Below are 19,660 nucleotides of genomic sequence, written 5' to 3'. Positions count from 1 at the left end.
GTTGTTGTCGTTGTTCTCGTCGTTCAAGTTCTTTTCATCGTTGTCGTCATCCTTATCGTTGTTGTCGTTGGTGTTGCTGTTGTCGATGTTGTTGTCGTCGTTCTTGTTGTCTCTGTTGTTGTTGTTGTTGTCGTAGTTGTCATTGTTGTCGTTGTTGTCGTTGTTCTCGTTGTTGTCGTAGTTGTTGTTGTTGTTGTCGTTGTTGTCGTTGTCGTTGTTGTTTTTGTCGTCGTTGTTGTGGTTGTTGTTGTTATCATCGTTGTTTTCGTTGTTCTCATCATTGTCGTTGTTATCATCGTTGTCGTCGTCGTCATCGTAGTCATCATCGTCGCCGTTGTTTTTTATTGTCGTTGTTGTCCTTGTCGTCATCATCTTCCTTGCCGTCGTCGTTGTGGTTTACATTGATGTTGTTGTTGTCATTGTTGTTGTTGTTGTTGTTGTTGTTGTTTCATTTGTTGTTGTTGTTGTTCTTGTTGTTGTTGTTGTCGTCGTCGTCGTCTTCGCTGTTCATGATGTTGTTCTTGTTGTTCTTGTTGTTGTTCTTGTTGTTCTTGTTTTTGTTTTTGTTGTTACTGTTGTTTTCGTTGATATTGTTCTTCCCATTGTTGTCGTTGTCGTTGTTGTTGTTGTTGTTGTTGTTGTTGTCGTCATCGTCGTGTTTGTTGTTGTTGTTGTTGTTGTTGTTGTTGTTGTTGTTGTTGTTGTTGTTGTCGTCGTCGTTGTCTCTGTTGTCGTTGTGGTTATTGTTGTTGTTGTTGTTGTTGTTGTTCTCGTCGTTGAAGTTCTTTTCATCGTTGTCGTCATCCTTATCGTTGTTGTCACTAGTGTTGTTGTTGTCAATGTTGTTGTCGTCGTTCTTGTTGTCTTTGTTGTTGTGGTTGTCGTAGTTGTCGTTGTAGTCGTTGTTCTCGTTGTTGTCGTCATTGTCGTTGTCGTCGTTGTCGTTGTTGTCGTCGTTGTGGTTGTTTTTATTGTTGTTGTTGTTGTTGTTGTTGTCATTGATGGTGCTTTTGTTGTTCTTGTCGCTGTTGTCATTGCAATTGTTGTTGTTCTTGTCGTTGTTGTTGTTGTTCTCGTAATTGTCGTTCTTTACATCATTGTTGTTGTCGTGTCGTCGTCGTTGTTGTTTTTGATGTTGCTGTTGTTGTTTTTGATGTTGCTGTTGTTGTTGCTGCTGATGTTGTTGTTGTTGTTGTTGTCGTTGTTGTTGTCGTTGTTGTTGTAATTGCTATAGTTGTGGCTGTCGTCATCGTCTTCGTGGTCGTCGTTGTCGTCGTCGTCATCGTTATCGTCCTCGTCGTCGTTGTCGTGGTCGTCGTCCTTGTTATTATTGTTGATGTTGTTTGTATTGTTGTTGTTGCTATTGTTGTCGTCGTCCCCGTCATCGTCATCGTCATCATCATTGTTGTCGTCGTCGATATTGTCGTCTTCGTTGTTGTTGTTGTTGTTGTTGTTGTTGTTGTTGTTGTTGTTGTTGTTGTCGTTGTTGTTGTTGTTGTTGTTGTCGTTGTCGTTGTTGTTTTCGTCGACGTTGTTGTCGTTGTTGTTGTTATCGTCGTTGTTTTCGTTGTTCTCGTCATTGTCGTTGTTATCATCGTTATCGTCGTCGTCATCGTAGTCATCATCGTCGTCGTTGTTTTTTATTGTCGTTGTTGTCGTCGTCGTCATCATGTTCCTTGTCGTCGTCGTTGTGGTTGTCATTGTTGTTGTTGTTGTCATTGTTGTTGTTGTTGTTGTTGTTTCTATTGTTTTTGTTGTCGTTGTTCTTGTTGTTATTGTTGTCGTCGTCGTCTTTGCTATTCATGTTGTTGTTCTTGTTGTTCTTGTTGTTGTTGTTGTTTTTGTTTTTGTTGTTCTAGTTGTTGTCGTTGATATTATTGTTGCCATTGTTGTCGTTATCGTTGTTCTTGTTGTTGTTGTTGTTGTTGTTGTTGTTGTTGTTGTTGTTGTTGTTGTTGTTGTTGTTGTTGTTGTCGCTGCCTCTTTTGTCGTTGTTATTATTGTCGTTGTTCTCGTACTTGTCGTCGCCATCATTGTCGTCGTTGTTGTTGTTCTTGTTGTTGTTGTAGTCATTGTTGTTGTTTTTGTCGTTGTTGTTGTTGTTGTTGTTGTTGTTGTTGTCGGTTTGGTCGTCGTTGTTGTTGTTGTTTTTGTTGCTGTTGTCGTTTTTGTCATTGTTGTTGTTGTTACTGTCGTTGTTGTTGTTGGTCTCATCATTATCATTGTTGTCGTCTCTGTCTTCGTCGTCGTCGTCGTCGTCGTGGTTGTTGTTGTTGTTGTTGTTGTTGTTGTTGTTGTTGTTGTTGTTGTTGTTGTTGTTGTTGTTGTTGTTGTTTATGTCGTCGTCGTTGTTGTCGTCGTCGTCGTCATCGTTGTTGTTGTTGTTGTTGTTGTTGTTGTTGTTGTTGTTGTCGTCGTCATCGCCGTCTTCGTTGTTGTTGTTGTTGTTGTTGTTGTTCTTATTGTTGTCGTTATTGTCACTGTTGTTGTTAATGTCGTTGGTGTCATTGTTGTTGCTGTTATCGTTCTTCTCGTTGTTCTCGTCATTATCATCGTTGTCGTTGCCGTTGCTGTCGTCATTGTCGTTGTCGTCGTTATGGTTGTTGTTTTCGATGTTGTAGTCGTCGTCGTCGTCGACGTCGTCGCCGTCGTCATCGTCGTCATCATCATCGGCGTCGTCGTCATCGTTATCGTCATCTTTGTTGTTTTTGTTGTTATTGATGTCGTTGATATCGTTATTGTCGTTGTTGTTGTTGTTGTTGTTGTCATTGATGTCGATGTTGTCCTTGTTGTTGTTGGTGTCATTGTTTTTGTTATTTTTGTTGTCATTGTTCTTGTCATTATCATTGTTTTCGTTATTGTCGTTGTCGTCATCATCCTTGTTGTTGTTTGTCGGTGGTGCGAGATCGACACCTATGGGAATTAACGTGAAACCCTTGTGATCGTACTGCGGGGAGAGGTGACGTGAAAAACAACAATGATGAGAACAACGATAACAACGACAACAACAACAACAACAACAACTGTTAGAGCATATATCTCCATATGTGGTTTTGGTAATTGATGACAATTCCTATGGACTAATGGTTGCCTTAAGTTATATTTATAGCATTTGTCCATAGGCACTTCTTGAAGTCCATCTGTTGGGTTCAAGGAGTTTATATGATGACCAAGGTGGTATTCAAGGTATTATCCAAAGAATGGTCATAGAGACACATGGTTGATCAAGATCTCAGACAAAGAGTAAGTCAAGATGATCAACACACAAAGCGTACAAGATGTACCGAGAGGGATCAAGTGATCCCATGGTATGGTAAGCATTGTCCATTACGTGTTTGTGTACTAACCCATGGTCTTCGTGAGAGTTCTATGTGGGGGTTAGGTGTGTTTCCATGGGCTTGCGTCAAAGGGAAGATCTCATACAACCCATGAAGTATGACGTCAAGTTGTGATCGTCATCAAGATTGCGATGTGCAAGTTCAAGTGGATCAGCACGAAGATATCATGCTTGAAGCTTGTCGTCCATTGTGGTGGCAATGGACTTGTGAAGATATGCTGAAGAGTGGCTCACCCATAGTGAGTATGGGGGAGCAATCAATTAGTCTTCATCAAGCCAACGCAATCAAGAAAGGTGGTCCATCTTGAGGAAGCCAAGATCATCATCATCTAGCTCAAGAGGACGAGGTGCAAGGTATAGGTTTGCCCTTGATAGGTTTTCTGTTTAGGATATATTGCTATACTATCAAGGGGGGCTCTCAAGTGAGTAGCTTGATCGTATCGTTCGTTGAGAGCTCAAACCATTTGCATCCTTGCATCAAACTTCTTGGTTCTTGTTTGGTGTTTCTCTTTGTGAGTTTAAGAGCTTATGGTCATCTTCGTGACAAGCTCGAGTTCATCGAAGACGGAGTCCATATGCATCTACTATGATGTTTTCGATGTTGGAGTTTTCGCCAGTTCTTCATTCATAGAGGACTCACATCTCTATATCATTGGCATTTTCATATTTGCATGGTCTTAACATTTCCAACAAGCTTGGGTTTGCTCGATTAGGAGCTCGTATGCGAAAGTTATGGCTGTTTCAGTGGCGAGCGGTAGTACCGCTAGACCTAGCGGTAGTACCGCTAGAGTTGGCAGTAGTACCGCTGGCCCTAGTGGTAGTACCGCTGGCTGGCGGTAGTACCGCCCCTGGTCAGCGGTAGTACCACTCCAGGAGCTAAGTACCGCCTGCCTAGCGGTTGTTGATGGACGGACCTTTTTGCGAAGACTTTCTTGGCGGTGGAAGTGCCTTTGCACTACCAGGGGCCCAGCGCTAGTACAGCTCGGGCCAGCGGTAGTACCGCAGGAGTGCCAGCGGTAGTACCGGTACAGCCAGCGGTAGTACCGCTAGCTGGCGGTTGTACCGCTGCAGCCGGCGGTAGTACCGCTCGAGTGCCAGCGGTAGTACCGCTAGCTGGTGGTAGTACCGCGAGCTGGCGGTTGTACCGCTGCAGCCGGCGGTAGTACCGCTCGAGTGCCAGCGGTAGTACCGCTGCAGCCAGCGGTAGTACCGCTGGAGCTCGGGCAGAGAGTGGGGGTAAAGGTTTGATTCCTTCCCCCACTATATAAAGGGGGTCTTCTTCCCCCTTGGCCTTATCCATCCGTTGAGATCTTGTTCTACCTCCATTGTTGACATTCTTAGAGCTTGCTTACTCTCAATCCCTCCAATGATTCTTGCTTGTTCTTGAGGGAGAAGAGAGAGGACATCTAGATCCACATCTCCACCAATCACTTTCTCCTCTATGTGAGGGGAACCCCTTGGATCTAGATCTTGGAGTTCTTTGTGAGCTCCTTGTTCTTCCTCTCGTATTTCTCCATAGCTTTTGTTGTTGTGGAGGGATTTGAGTGTGAGGGACTTGACCACTTCGTGTGTTCTTGCCATTGCATTAGTTGCATCGGTTTGAGTTCTCCACGGTGATACGTGGAAGTGAGAAGTTGAGAAGCTTACTACCTTTGGTACTTAGTACCCTAGATATTGTTCTTCGTGGATGCTTTGGCATCCTAGAAGCTTGGTGGTGTCTCGGAGCTCAATCATTGTGGTGTGAAGCTCCGGGCAAGCGTCGGGGCCTCCAATTAGGTTGTGGAGATAGCCCCGAGCAATTTGTACGGGTACCGGTAACCGCCCCCAAGGGTTGCCACGTGTACGGGTTCGGTGACCGCCCCCAAGGATTGCCATTTGTACGGGTTCGGTGACCGCCCTCAAGGGTCCCTTAGTGGAATCATGACATCTTGCATTGTGCAAGGGCGTGAGGAGATTACGGTGGCCTTAGTGGCATCTTGGGGAGCATTGTGCCTCCACACCGCTCTAACGGAGATTAGCATCCGCAAGGGTGTGAACTTCGGGATACATCATCGTCTCCACGTGCCTCAGTTATCTCTTACCCGAACCCTTTACTTATGCACTTTACTTTGTGATAGACATATTGTATATTGTAATATATCTTGCTATCACTTAGTTGTTTATCTTGCTTAGCATAAGTTGTTGGTGCACATAGGTGAGCCTAGTTGTTTGTAGGTTTTGTGCTTGACATATTAATCGTTAGTTTTATTCCGCATTTTTTCAAGCCTAAACCTTAATTATTTTAAAGCGCCTATTCACCCCCCCCTCTAGGCGACATCCACGTCCTTTCAATTGGTATCAGAGCTAGGTCTCTCTTTATTAGGTTTAACCACCTAGAGAGTAAGGATGTCAACGAGGGGTTTAGGATTCACTGACACTCTTAGTTTCAATGGCACAAATTTTGATGTTTGGTTAATTCGCATGCTTAATCACTTTAGGGTCATGGACCCAAATTTAGAGCGAATTGTACATATGGGTTTTTCTCCTCCAAAGGATTCTCAAAATATATCTTTAGAGGATGAGAAAAACTCTTATCTCAATGCTCTAGCTTCTAATGTGCTTTTTGATGCTTTGAGCAATGTAGTTATATTTCAACTCATGCCATTCGGGGATGCTCATGAGTTGTGGACAAAGCTTCAAGATAAATATGGTGTGTCCAAGATTTGCGGGGATGATTGTTCTCCCTCCACCTCCGGTCGTGTGGTCTTCTCAACTTCATCTACTTCACCTACATGTGGATTGCCACAAGGTAATAATAAGGTGAGTAGTGGTGACCATTGCAATAATGAAAGTGGGTTTATTGTTGATGATCCTTCATCACTATATTATTGCAATGCTTCATCTTTGGGCGTTAACACTTCGAGCACTCTAAATGTTTCACATGCTTGTGTTTCTAGTCCGTGCATATCATGTAAAGACTGCGTGTCTAAATCTCATGATGATATGCCTCCTATATCTTGTTGCCATGATAAAAATGTATATATTTCCTCGAGTTGTTGTGCTAACAATGTAGAGGAAATTCATCACTCCATGGAACAAGATGTGGCCTTGAATGATGCTTCAAGGGATCCTACATCAACGTCTGTTGTGACTCACTTTTGCCTTATGGCTAAGGCTTCAAAGGTATCTCCTACTTTGAATTCCAATATATCTCATGATGATGATGTTGATGATAATGGGGATGAGGATAATGACAAAGAGAGTGATAATATTGCATCCTTAAAAATTAAGGGTGAAATGATTTTTAAATCTCTTTATAAGAATAAACTTGCTCGTTCCAACTTCTTGGAAATCATGTCTATTGCCATTGAGGGCAAGAAATACATTGAGGAGTTGGAAGCTCATCTTGAGGAGCATGAGGCCACCATTGAGACATTGGAAGGTCATGAGCGTGATTACGCTAATGAGATCGCAGAGCTATCTCAAGCTCTTGATAATGAACAAACCACCAAGGAATCTCTTGAGGAAACCTTTGCTCTAGAATTATCTAGATTAAAGGGATCCTATGATAGAGCTCTCGAGGTGGCTAATGATTTTAGAACTAAAAATGATAAGCTTGAAGTTGCACATGCTAAACTCCTTGAGGACTATGAGCACCTCGAAAATGGCTCAAGGGCTATTAAGAGCTCGCTCATCGAACTCACCGAGTCTCATGCTCAACTTGAAGCTTCATATGCTAAAGAGCTTGCCAAGGTGCCTTCTCCTCTTATTGCTAATGATGATGCTTGTGCTACTAACTCTACTTCTTGTGAAGAATCCATTTTAAAGGAGAATGTTGAGCTAAGGGCTCAACTAGAGTTGCTATCTAGCAATTATGGGAAATTGGAAGAAATTCATGTAATGGTCACAAGCTCTCATGATGATCATCTAGAATCCCATAATGTGCTAAAATTAGTTCATGAGGCTATTACTACCAAGGTAACATCGAGTGAGCCTCATGTGGACATTAGCACTACTTCTAGTCAAAAAGCTATATTGCCATGTGCTAGTCCTTGTAATTCATCTAATCATAATGTTGCTACATCTTGTGATGAATTACTCTCCATGCCTTGTTGCTCTAACAATGAAGCTTATAATTCCTCTAGTACTTGTGTTGATACTAACCATGTAGAGGAAATCAAAGAGCTCAAGGCCCAAGTCACTTCCTTGAAGAAAGACTTGGAAAAGAGTCATGAAGGGATGTCCACGCTCAACAATGTCTTGTGTGGACAAAAATCCCCGAATGATTAAAATGGACTTGGATTCAACTCCAACAAGAAGAAGAAGTCCAAAAGCTTCAACAAGAAGGGCCAAGAACAAGTCAAGAATTTGGCCAAGATTATTTGCTTCAAGTGCAAAATTGAAGGGCACCATGTTAGATCTTGCCCACTAAAGAAGAAGCCCCAAAGTCACAAGCAACAAGGGAAGAGGCCACAAGTGCACTCACATACTCAACTACAAGTTGAAGAAAGGCCCCTTCCCAAGAAGACCCAATCCAACACTCCTCATGTTGAGAAATCAATAGGGAAGAAATTAAAGGGTAGATGTTGCTAATTATGTCGTCAAAAGGGTCACTTCGCTTCTTCTTGCACGAGAGGTAATTTATCCAACCCAATCATTATTGATGATATCTATTCTCTTGGGAAGGATAAGGTTGGCAATGTGTTTGCCATGTTTTTTGGTACTCAAAGTGGTGTCAAGAAAAGTACCATTTGGGTTGCCAAGCCTATTGTGACTAACCTCTTAGGACCCAACGTGGTTGGGGACCAACAAGCTCAAACTTGATCAATAGATGAATATGGAGGACATTAGAGACTTGAATACATAATGAAGAATCAAGGGGTCTTCATCATTCATATTATCTCAATACAAGTCATTTGGATTATCGAGTTTCTATCTTATATCCAATGTGCCTCCTTACGGTAACTTGTACTTAAACTATTTACATTGTTAGTTGCTTGCCCCTTTTGCATGTTGTGGTTTTGTACCTTGCACGTGTTTGTATATCCTGTGCTTCCAACTTGCTTATCTTGAAGTAAGCGAATATGTGTATGTTGGTTTGCATATCATGTACATGTGAGTCTTGTATTGATCCTTATTGCATCTTGTTTGTATCTTTGATTGGCTCTTGTGAGAGATTAATGGATTATTTCATTATGGGGGAGTGATGTGCTTTGCACACCTCACGATCCTATAAATGTGTATACATGGGGAATACCACTTAGTATTGATATTTCAAGATTATCTAGCTTCTATGTGGTATGTCTTACTCATGAGAAATTCAAATTCTAAATGGTCCATTAATTGTCTCTTGTTGGTTTTTCTTTTGCCACGTGTTAATATTGTTGGGTTATCACATTATGGGGGAGTAATATGCTATGTGCATATTACAAGCCTAGAGAATGTGTACATTTGAGGTATTGCCACTTAGTGTTGATATTGTAAATTATCTTGTTCCTAGGTGGCATGTTTGCTCTACAAGTGTCATTTGCTTGCGTTTTATGGGTAAAGATGATCTTGGATATATTTGCGATCTACCAATGAGTATCATTTCCAAAATACTTCTTGTCCTTGACAATTGGTATTCCCAACATGTGGTAGGAATTGCTAATCGTCTTTACATTGGATCTTGTGTTTCATTTGTCTTCCTTGCCTCTTGTGGATCTATTTTAACTTGTCTAGTGTTTTTATAGATATAGAGAAAGTGATGATCCCATCTTGTGCATTTTGTATTTAAATGCAAATTCTATATAATGCACAACCCTTGGGGGAGCTATCCTATTTTCTTTAGAACACTCTCTTTATTCGCCCATCATAAAATCTTTTGATCCTCATCAAGTTTATGTTGATGGGAGGCAAGTCTTGCTCTTTATGATGCTTTGTGCCATCATGAAAATTTGTCGAGGGTTTGGTTTGTTGGAACCTAGCTCTCTTTTGGAAACTAGATACCTCGTGTCTGTTTTTCTTCAATTGGTATCTTCTTCCCTTTTTTATTTGGCATGTGTCAATGGATATCTCATGCCTTGTTGTATATTTTATTTGATATCCCTCAAGTAATAGTTTTTCATTTGCTATCTTATTATCACTTGATACCTTGTCTTTTGGTATCTTATCAACTATATGTTGATTGGATTCTTGAAAGCCCTGAGCATGCATATTTACTATATGTATTTCCTTTGGCATGCTCTCTTTCTTTGACCCAATATATAGGGGAAACTCCACCTTGTCATAAAATGGATAACGTGTGCATGAAATTCAAATTCATATCTATATGCACATATGTATGTGGAGTTTGTCCTATGTATTGTTGGTTTTCTAACTCTTTGGTCCCAATGAGTTTGGGCACCATTTTGTTTGTTTTGTTGTTCCAGGAACAATTGGAGATGCATTGGATGCTCGGCTCACCTATAAGGAAGGTGTTGAGACCATGTGATTAGTGGAGCCAAGTTAGGATGATCAAAGAACAACTATCTACTACATCAATCCAATGTTGTCTCAGTAACAAGTATCTACTTCATGCATTCTTTTCTTGCAAAGGCCCCTGTCTTTTCTTTGCAGGGTGCATCATGGCATGAATCTCTTGATTTGTTCTTGTAGTACTTGTTTCCTCTCTCAAAGCATCCTAACGATAATGTCTTATTACTAGTTGGGATGTCTTTGATGTTCGTATGTTGGAAGTTCATATTGTACAATAAGAAAATATTAGGCCATGTGCTATGCTTCCAAGCAAAAGATCTTATTGATATATTTATGACTTCCTTTTGGATATCTAGTTTGTTCCTTCTTGTAACCATTTCGTGTGTACATTCTTCTTTGTGGATATATATATCATCATGATTGTCTTCTACTTAGAATCTTTTACACATGAGAGAAGTTACATCTCTAATTGATATCCTCTTTTCTTTTACGTCCACCGTTGCATTTCCTTTTTCAGTTTTTGGTGGCTTCGTGAAAGGATTTGTCTTGAGTGCGTATCTTATTTTCCTACATCTTGATGCACTCTTTGGCCGTGAAGATTATTTTTCTTATTTTTCCTCTTGCCTGTCTTGATGAGGGTTTTGCCATTTCGATTGGTATCCCTCCTCTCTTGACAAGGTTCTTATTTCCTATCTTCACCTTGGGTTATCACTAGCGTTGGTTCTTATTTTATTTTTTGTAAGCTTGTGAACCCATTTTCTAGTATGTGTGTGTGGGAATGATATGTCTTGCACTTTGTGCCTCATTTCATCAAGACTATGTTGATGAGTAATGTTCATCCCTATCGTAGTCTTCTCAAGTGCCTTGCCATGACTCCCACACATTATTTTGGTTGAGCCTAATCTTAAGTTGCTTCTTTTACATGTTGCTCAACCACTTGTTTTGTTTAAGAGATTTGCTTATTGTCTCATCTTTCTTCTTGCACCCGTTGTGTGTTTTTATTAATTTAGGGGGAGCAACGATCCTATTTTGTGCACTTGTATCATATACAAAAATTTCCTATTAGTGCACAAATCATGGGGAGCTTCTCTAGTTTTGATAAAACACTCCGTTTCTTTTATCATAATATCTTTTATTCATTTGGTTCGAAGGACCATATGATTGTTTGTTCCATCCGGTATCTTTTGATTGCTTGCCTCTATTGTGGTATGTCCTTGTGGCATACGATTCTTTTATTTGCACTCTTTGGTCATCAATATAGTTTGTTTTCCTCCAACTACTTATCATTGTATTTGTGTATTTCTTGGCACTCATTTGCTGAGAAGTACACACTTTTTGGAGGACCACCAAATATATTGGCTTTCTAAACTTTTCGTCCATTTTGGCAATCGATGCCAATGGGGGAGAAGTTTAGAGAGTTTACTTTGGATATGTTTAGAGGGGTTTGCTTTTATTGCGTAAGCATTTACATCTTGCATGCATGCATTATTGCTTTGTATGTGTGCGGTTGGTTATGCTTAGTTATTCTTATTTCCTTATATAAACTGTATTGAAGTAGTTGTCATCAATTACCAAAATGGGGGAGAATGTTAGAGCATATATCTCCATATGTGGTTTTGGTAATTGATGACAATTCCTATGGACTAATGGTTGCCTTAAGTTACATTTATTGGATTTGTCCATAGGCACTTCTTGAAGTCCATCTGTTGGGTTCATGGAGTTTATATGATGACCAAGGTGGTATTCAAGGTATTATCCAAAGAATGGTCATAGAGACACATGGTTGATCAAGATCTCAGGCAAAGAGTAAATCAAGATGATAAACACACAAAGCGTACAAGATGTACCGAGAGGGATCAAGTGATCCCATGGTATGGTAAGCATTGTGCATTACGTGTTTGTGTACTAACCCATGGTCTTCGTGAGAGTTCTATGTGGGGGTTAGGTGTGTTTCCATGGTCTTGCGTCAAAGGGAAGATCTCATACAACCCATGAAGTATGACGTCAAGTTGTGATCGTATTATCCAAAGAATGGTCATAGAGACACATGGTTGATCAAGATCTCACACAAAGAGTAAATCAAGATGATCAACACACAAAGCGTACAAGATGTACCGAGAGGGATCAAGTGATCCCATGGTATGGTAAGCATTGTCCATTATGTGTTTGTGTACTAACCCATGGTCTTCGTGAGAGTTCTATGTGGGGGTTAGGTGTGTTTCCATGGGCTTGCGTCAAAGGGAAGATCTCATACAACCCATGAAGTATGACGTCAAGTTGTGATCGTCATCAAGATTGCGATGTGCAAGTTCAAGTGGATCAGCACGAAGATATCATGCTTGAAGCTTGCCGTCCATTGTGGTGGCAATGGACTTGTGAAGATATGCTGAAGAGTGGCTCACCCATAGTGAGTATGGGGGAGCAATCAATTAGTCTTCATCAAGCCAACGCAATCAAGAAAGGTGGTCCATCTTGAGGAAGCCAAGATCATCATCATCTAGCTCAAGAGGACGAGGTGCAAGGTATAGGTTTGTCCTTGATAGGTTTTCTGTTTAGGATAGATTGCTATACTATCAAGGGGGTTCTCAAGTCAGTAGCTTGATCGTATCGTTCGTTGAGAGCTCAAACCATTTGCATCCTTGCATCATACTTCTTGGTTCTTGTTTGGTGTTTCTCTTTGTGAGTTTTAGAGCATATGGTCATCTTCGTGACAAGCTCGAGTTCATCGAAGACGGAGTCCATACGCATCTACTATGATGTTTTCGATGTTGGAGTTTCTGCCAGTTCTTCATTCATAGAAGACTCACATCTCTATATAATTGGAATTTTCATATCTGCATGGTCTTAAGATTTCCAACAAGCTTGGGTTTGCTCGATTCGGAGCTCGTATGCGAAAGTTATGGCTGTTTCAGTGGCGAGCGGTAGAACCGCTGGACCTAGCGGTAGTACCGCTGGACCTAGCGGTAGTACCGCTAGAGTTGGTGGTAGTACCACTGGCCCTAGCGGTAGTACCGCTGGCTGGCGGTACTACCGCCCCTGGTCAGCGGTAGTACCGCTCCAGGAGCTAAGTACCGCCTGCCTAGCGGTTGTTCGTGGACGGACCTTTTTGCGAAGTCTTTCTTGGCGGTGGAAGTGCCTTTGCACTACCAGGGGCCCAGCGGTAGTACCGCTGGAGCTCGGGCAGAGAGTGGGGGTAACGGTCTGATTCCTTCCCCCACTATATAAAGGGGGTCTTCTTCCCCCTTGGCCTTATCCATCCGTTGAACTCTTGTTCTACCTCCATTGTTGACATTCTTAGAGCTTGCTTACTCTCAATCCCTCCAATGATTCTTGCTTGTTCTTGAGGGAGAAGAGAGAGGAGATCTAGATCCACATCTCCACCAATCACATTCTCCTCTATGAGAGGGGAACCCCTTGGATCTAGATCTTGGAGTTATTTGTGAGCTCCTTGTTCTTCCTCTCATATTTCTGCATAGCTTTTGTTGTTGTGGAGGAATTTGAGTGTGAGGGACTTGACCACTTCGTGTATTCTTGCCATTGCATTAGTTGCATCGGTTTGAGTTCTCCACGGTGATACGTGGAAGTGAGAAGTTGAGAAGCTTACTACCTTTGGTACTTAGTACCCTAGATATTGTTCTTCGTGGATGCTTTGGCATCCTAGAAGCTTGGTGGTGTCTCGGAGATCAATCATTGTGGTGTGAAGCTCCGGGCAAGCGTCGGGGCCTCCAATTAGGTTGTGGAGATAGCCCCGAGCAATTTGTACGGGTACCGGTAACCGCCACCAAGGGTTGCCACGTGTACGGGTTCGGTGACCTCCCCCAAGGTTTGCCATTTGTACGGGTTCGGTGACCACCCTCAAGGGTCCCTTAGTGGAATCACGGCATCTTGCATTGTGCGAGGGCGTGAGGAGATTACGGTGGCCTTAGTGGCATCTTGGGGAGCATTGTGCCTCCACACCGCTCTAACGGAGATTAGCACCCGCAAGGGTGTGAACTTCGGGATACATCATCGTCTCCCCGTGCCTCGGTTATCTCTTACCCGAACCCTTTACTTATGCACTTTACTTTGTGATAGACATATTGTTTATTGTAATATATGTTGCTATCACTTAGTTGTTTATCTTGCTTAGCATAAGTTGTCGGTGCACATAGGTGAGCCTAGTTGTTTGTAGGTTTTGTGCTTGACATATTAATCGTTAGTTTTATTCCGCATTTGTTCAAGCCTAAACCTTAATTATTTTAAAGCGCCTATTCACCCCCCCTCTAGGCGACATCCACGTCCTTTCAACAACAACAAAAACAACGACAACAATGACAAAAGTGATAACAACAACAACAATGAAGATGAGGACAACGACGACAACAACAAGAATAAGAACAACAACAAGAAGAAAAAACAACAGTAACAAGCACGACAACGACGACGAGGACAACAACGACAATGACGAGAACAACGAGAACAACGGCAACAACAACAACAACGATAACAGCGACAACAATGACAACAACCTCATCAACGACAACCACGACGACGAAGACAATAGCGACGACAATGAAGACGATGACGACGATGAGGACGAGAACAACGATAACAACGATAACAACGACAATGACGAGAACAACGACAACAACAACAACAACGACGACGACGACAACAACAACAACAACAACAACAGCAACAACAAAAACAACGAAGACGACAATGACGACGACGACAACAATGATGACAACGATGACGATGACGGCGACGACGACAACAACAACAACAACAACAACAACAACAACAAGGACGACGACGACAACGACGACGAGGACGATAACGATGACGACGACGACAATGACGACCACGAAGACGATGACGACAGCCACAACAACAACAACGACAACAACAACAACAACAACAACAACAACAACAACAACAACAACAACAACAACAACAATAACAACAACAACAACAACAACAACAACGACGATGACGACACGACAACAACAATAATGAAAAGAAGGACAATGACGAGAACAACGACAACAACAACACCAACGGCGACGACAACGAAGATAAGAACAACAACAACAACAACAACAACAACAACAACAACAACAGCAACAACAACAACAACAAAACAACAATAACAATAACAACAACAACAACAACAACAAGGACGACGATGAGGACAACAACGACGACAACAACGAGAGTGACGACGAGGACGACAACGACGACAACAACGATAATGACGAGAACGACGACAACAACGATAACAACAACAACAACAACAGCAACAACAATGACAAGAACAACAACAACAACGACAACAAGGACGACAACGACAACAACAATAACAACAAAAACAACGAAGGCGACGCCGACGACAACTACAACAACAACAAAAGCAACAACAACGAGAACAAGAACAACCACAACAACAATGACAATAACGACAATAAAAACAACAAAAACAATGACAACAACAACAACAACAACAACGAAAACCGTGACATACACAACAAGAACTACAGCAGCGACAACAACGAGAATAACGATATCAACGACCACCATAACAACAAAAACAACGAAGACGACGACGACAACGACGATAATGACGATGATGATGATGGTGACGACGACGACAACAACAACAACAACAACCACAAGGACGACGACGACAACGACGACAACAAGGACAACGACGACAACAACGACAATGACGAGAACAATGAAAAGAATGATAACAACAACAACAACGACAACATCGACATTAACGACAACAACGACAACAACGACAACAACGACGACGACAACAACAACAACAACAACAACAACAACAACAACGAAGACGACGACGACAAAAACAACAACAACGAAGACGCCGCCGACGATGATAATAACAACAACAACAACAACAACAACAACAACAACAACAACAACAACGACGACAACAACACTATTAACAACAACAACAACAACAACAACACCAACAAGAACAACAACACCAACAAGAACAACAACAACAACAACCACCACCACGACGACGACGACAGAGACGACAGGAACGATAATGATGAGAACAATGACAAAAACGACAATCACAACAACAACGACAAAAACGACAACAGCAGCAACAACAACAACAAACACAACAACAATGACAACATTGACAAAATTGAAGACGACAACGACGACGACAACAACAACAACAACAACAACAACAACAACAACAACAACAACAACAACAACAACAATCACAACAAGAACAACAACAACGACTATGATGATGACGACAACGACAACAACGACAACGACGACAACAATGACAATGACGAGAACAACGAAAACAACGACAACAATAACGACAACATCGACAACAACGAAATCAAAGAAAACAATGACAACAACAAAAATAACGAAGACGACGACAACGACAATAACAATAACAAGAATAACAAAAACAACAAAAACAACAACTACAGCAACAACAACAACAACAACAACGACGAGGACAACGACAACAACAACAACAACCACCACTACCACAACAACAACAACCACAACAAAAACAACAACTATAATAAGAACAACAACGACGACGATGACGACAACAACAATGACAACGATGACAACAATAAGAGCAATGACAACAACGATAACTATGGAAATAACAACAACAACAATGACGACGACAACATCGACAACAACTACAATAAAGACACCAACGAAAACAACAAAAACAACAACGACGATGACAATGCCGACAACAACAACAACAACAACAACGACGACGAGAACAACGACAACAACAACAATAATAATAATTGAGTAATGGAGTAATCACCACACATTGTATTCCATCCCTCGAGGGGTATATATACAGTTACATGAGAGGGAGGGAATTGTGGGGAGAGAGATCGTGAGCCACAACGGTCGTGAGCCGTGCATGCAACGATGCTATCATGGAGGAGGAGGACTCGGTCCGAGCCGTTAGCTACGATGTGGGGCACCTGATGACGCGTTCCAACACCCCCCCGCAGTCCGAACGTGAGGTTCCCGAACGTTGAGACTAGAGCGTAACTTGTCGAAGACGGATCTCGGGATCCCTTTGGTAAAGATGTCTGCAAATTGAGAGCTCGTGGGAACGTGCTGGACACGAACTTCTCCCAGTGCTGCGCGCTCATGAACAGAGTGCGAGTCGATCTCGACGTGCTTCGTCCGCTGGTGCTGCACCGGATTGCCAGACATGTACATGGCGCTGACATTGTTGCAGTAGACGACGGTGGCGCGTGCTGGAGGCTGATGAACCTCGCCGAGGAGTTGACGAAGCTAGGCGGACTCAGCAACAGCGTTGGCCACATCACGGTACTCGGCTTCGGCGCTTGAGCGAGACACCAAGTTCTGCCGCTTCGAGGACCAGGTGTGCAGGTTGGGGCCGAGGAAGACGCAATGCCCGAACGTGGATTTCCTGGTGTCCGGGCAGCCCGCCCAGTTGGCATCCGAGTAGGCGATGAGCTCGGAGGCGGAGGAGCGGTGAATCAGTAGGCCGAGATGGGTGGTGCCACGAAGGTAGCGCAGGATGCGCTTGACGAGCTGGAAATGGGCGTCGTGGGGCGCATGCATGAACAAGCAGCATTGCTGGATGGCGTAGGAGAGGTTCGGCCGCGTGAGGGTGATGTACTAGACAGCATCTCCCAGGCTGTGGTAGAGCGTCGGGTCATGGAAGAGCGGGCCAGAGTCGACTAAGAGCTTGGCGAGCATGTCGACCAGCATGCCGATGGGCTTGTAGTTGAGCATGCCCGCTCGATCAAGGATCTCAAGAGCGTACTGCTCATGAGAGAGAAAGAGCTCAGCCGTCGTGGTCGTGACGTCTCCCAGGAGGGGCCGCCCATGGCAGGCGGCGCGGCGACGGGGTACGCCTGGTGTGGCAGAGGTGGACGGGGCCCGAGGACGCCGGCGGCGTTGGGAGCGGACCACGGCGCGCGGAGCTGGTGCGGCTAGAGAGGGAACGGAGTGTCCCAAGGGGCGAAGTAGCCCAGCCATGGTCGTGCTTGCGCGGTTGGAGCGGGAGCAGGAGCGCCACGGCCGCCCGTGTTGGAGGCGCCCGAAGGAGAGGAGCCGGAGGAGCCGCGGCCATTCCCGAGGCCACGCCCACGGCCGCGGGGTGGCCTGTCACCGGGGGGGGCGAGGGAGCAGGGGCCTTGCCCTTGTCATTGGCGGGGGCGCCGGCGCGGTCGCTGCTGGCCTCGGGGGCGCGGCCGATGGTGAGCGCGGTCAAGGAGCCCGTGCCCTGCTCCTCCAGGCATGCCCGCTCGTTGGTAGAGAGCTCCTCCATGAGGAGCCGGGAGCGGGCCTGAATGAAGGACGGGAAGGGTTCCTACATCGGAAGGAGAGTAGCCATGACCTGGAAGCGAGCCCGCGAATGAGTTGTAGCGTGAGGGCCTGGTCGGAGATGGGGGCGCCGACGTCGCCGAGCGCGTCGGGAAGCGCCTTGAGGCGCCGGCTGTACTCGGCAATGGAGAGGTCACCCTGCATCATGTTCGGAACTTGGCCTCGAGGATGATGGCGCGCCCCGGTTGGTTGTCACGGAAGAGCAGGTGGAGTTGGACCCAGACGTCGCGGGCGGAGCTCTCGGGGGACATCACGACGTCCTGGAGGTCTTCGGCGATCACCTCCTATATCCAGAGGACGATGGTGATGTCGTCGTTGCGCCACACGGCGCTTTGGTGGAGTGGGGCCGTGGCGACGTCGATGTGGTGTTGGACGTTGTGGTGGCAACAGATGAAGTAGAACAGTTGGCGCCACTTGGAGTAGTTGCCGGTCTCCAGCTCGAGCTTGCGGGGGAAGTGGTTGGAGATGGAGGCCGGGAGGCTGTTGGTGGCGGAGGGGCCGGCGTCGGGTGTGGTGGCGCCCGGGGTGCCGAGGGTGAGGTGCGGGACCAGCTCGCTGTCGGCGGTGCGCAGTGCCACCGGGGGAGGAAAGAGCTCGCTGCCGGCGGCGCGCATGGCCACCGCGGGAGGACGAAGGAGGGCGGCGCTAGGGGCTGTGGCCGGCCCGGGGTTTGAGGAAGAGGGCTCGGCAAGAGGCTACTTGCCCCGATCGGTGGTGGGAGGAGCGCGAGTGGGGATGGGGACTCGAGATGTGGCGGGGCTAGCCGAGCGGGTGGCAGCAGGGGGTGTGTGAAGATCAGCCGAGCGAGTGCGGCGCAGGAGATGATTCATGGCGGAAGCGGAGGATCAAAGGCTCTGATACCAAGTTGAGTAATGGACTAATCACCACACATTGTATTCCATCCCTCGAGGGGTATATATACAGTTACATGAGAGGGAGGGAATCGTTGGGAGAGAGATTGTGAGCCACAACGGTCGTGAGCCGTGCATCCAACGCATGCGAACGTGGAGGAGGAGGACTCGGTCCGAGCCGTTAGCTACGATGTGGGGCACCTGATGACGCGTTCCAACAACAACAACAACAACAACAACAACAACAACAACAACAACACCAACAACTACAACGACGACGACGACAACGACGACGACGACGACAACGACGGAGACTACGACGACGTCGACTACGAGGACGAGGACGACGACAACTACGACAACGACAACAATGACGGGAACAACGACAACAACGATAACAACAACAACGACGACAATAGCGACAACAACGACAACAACGACAGCAACGACGACAACAAAAACAACAACAACAACAACAAGAAAAATAACGACGATGACGACAACAACGACAATGACGAGAACAACAAGAAGAAAGATAACAACAACAATGACAACAACTACATGAGCGACGAAAACGACAACAACATCAACAACAACAACACCAACAACACCAACAACAAGAACAACAACAACAACGACGACGACGACGACGACGACG

The sequence above is a fragment of the Hordeum vulgare genome, chromosome 3H, assembly GCF_904849725.1.
Source record: "Hordeum vulgare subsp. vulgare chromosome 3H, MorexV3_pseudomolecules_assembly, whole genome shotgun sequence".
In the NCBI taxonomy this organism is placed as follows: Eukaryota; Viridiplantae; Streptophyta; class Magnoliopsida; order Poales; family Poaceae; genus Hordeum; species Hordeum vulgare.
The sequence above is the reverse complement of the archived record's forward strand: the minus strand, read 5'-3'. Positions refer to the sequence as shown.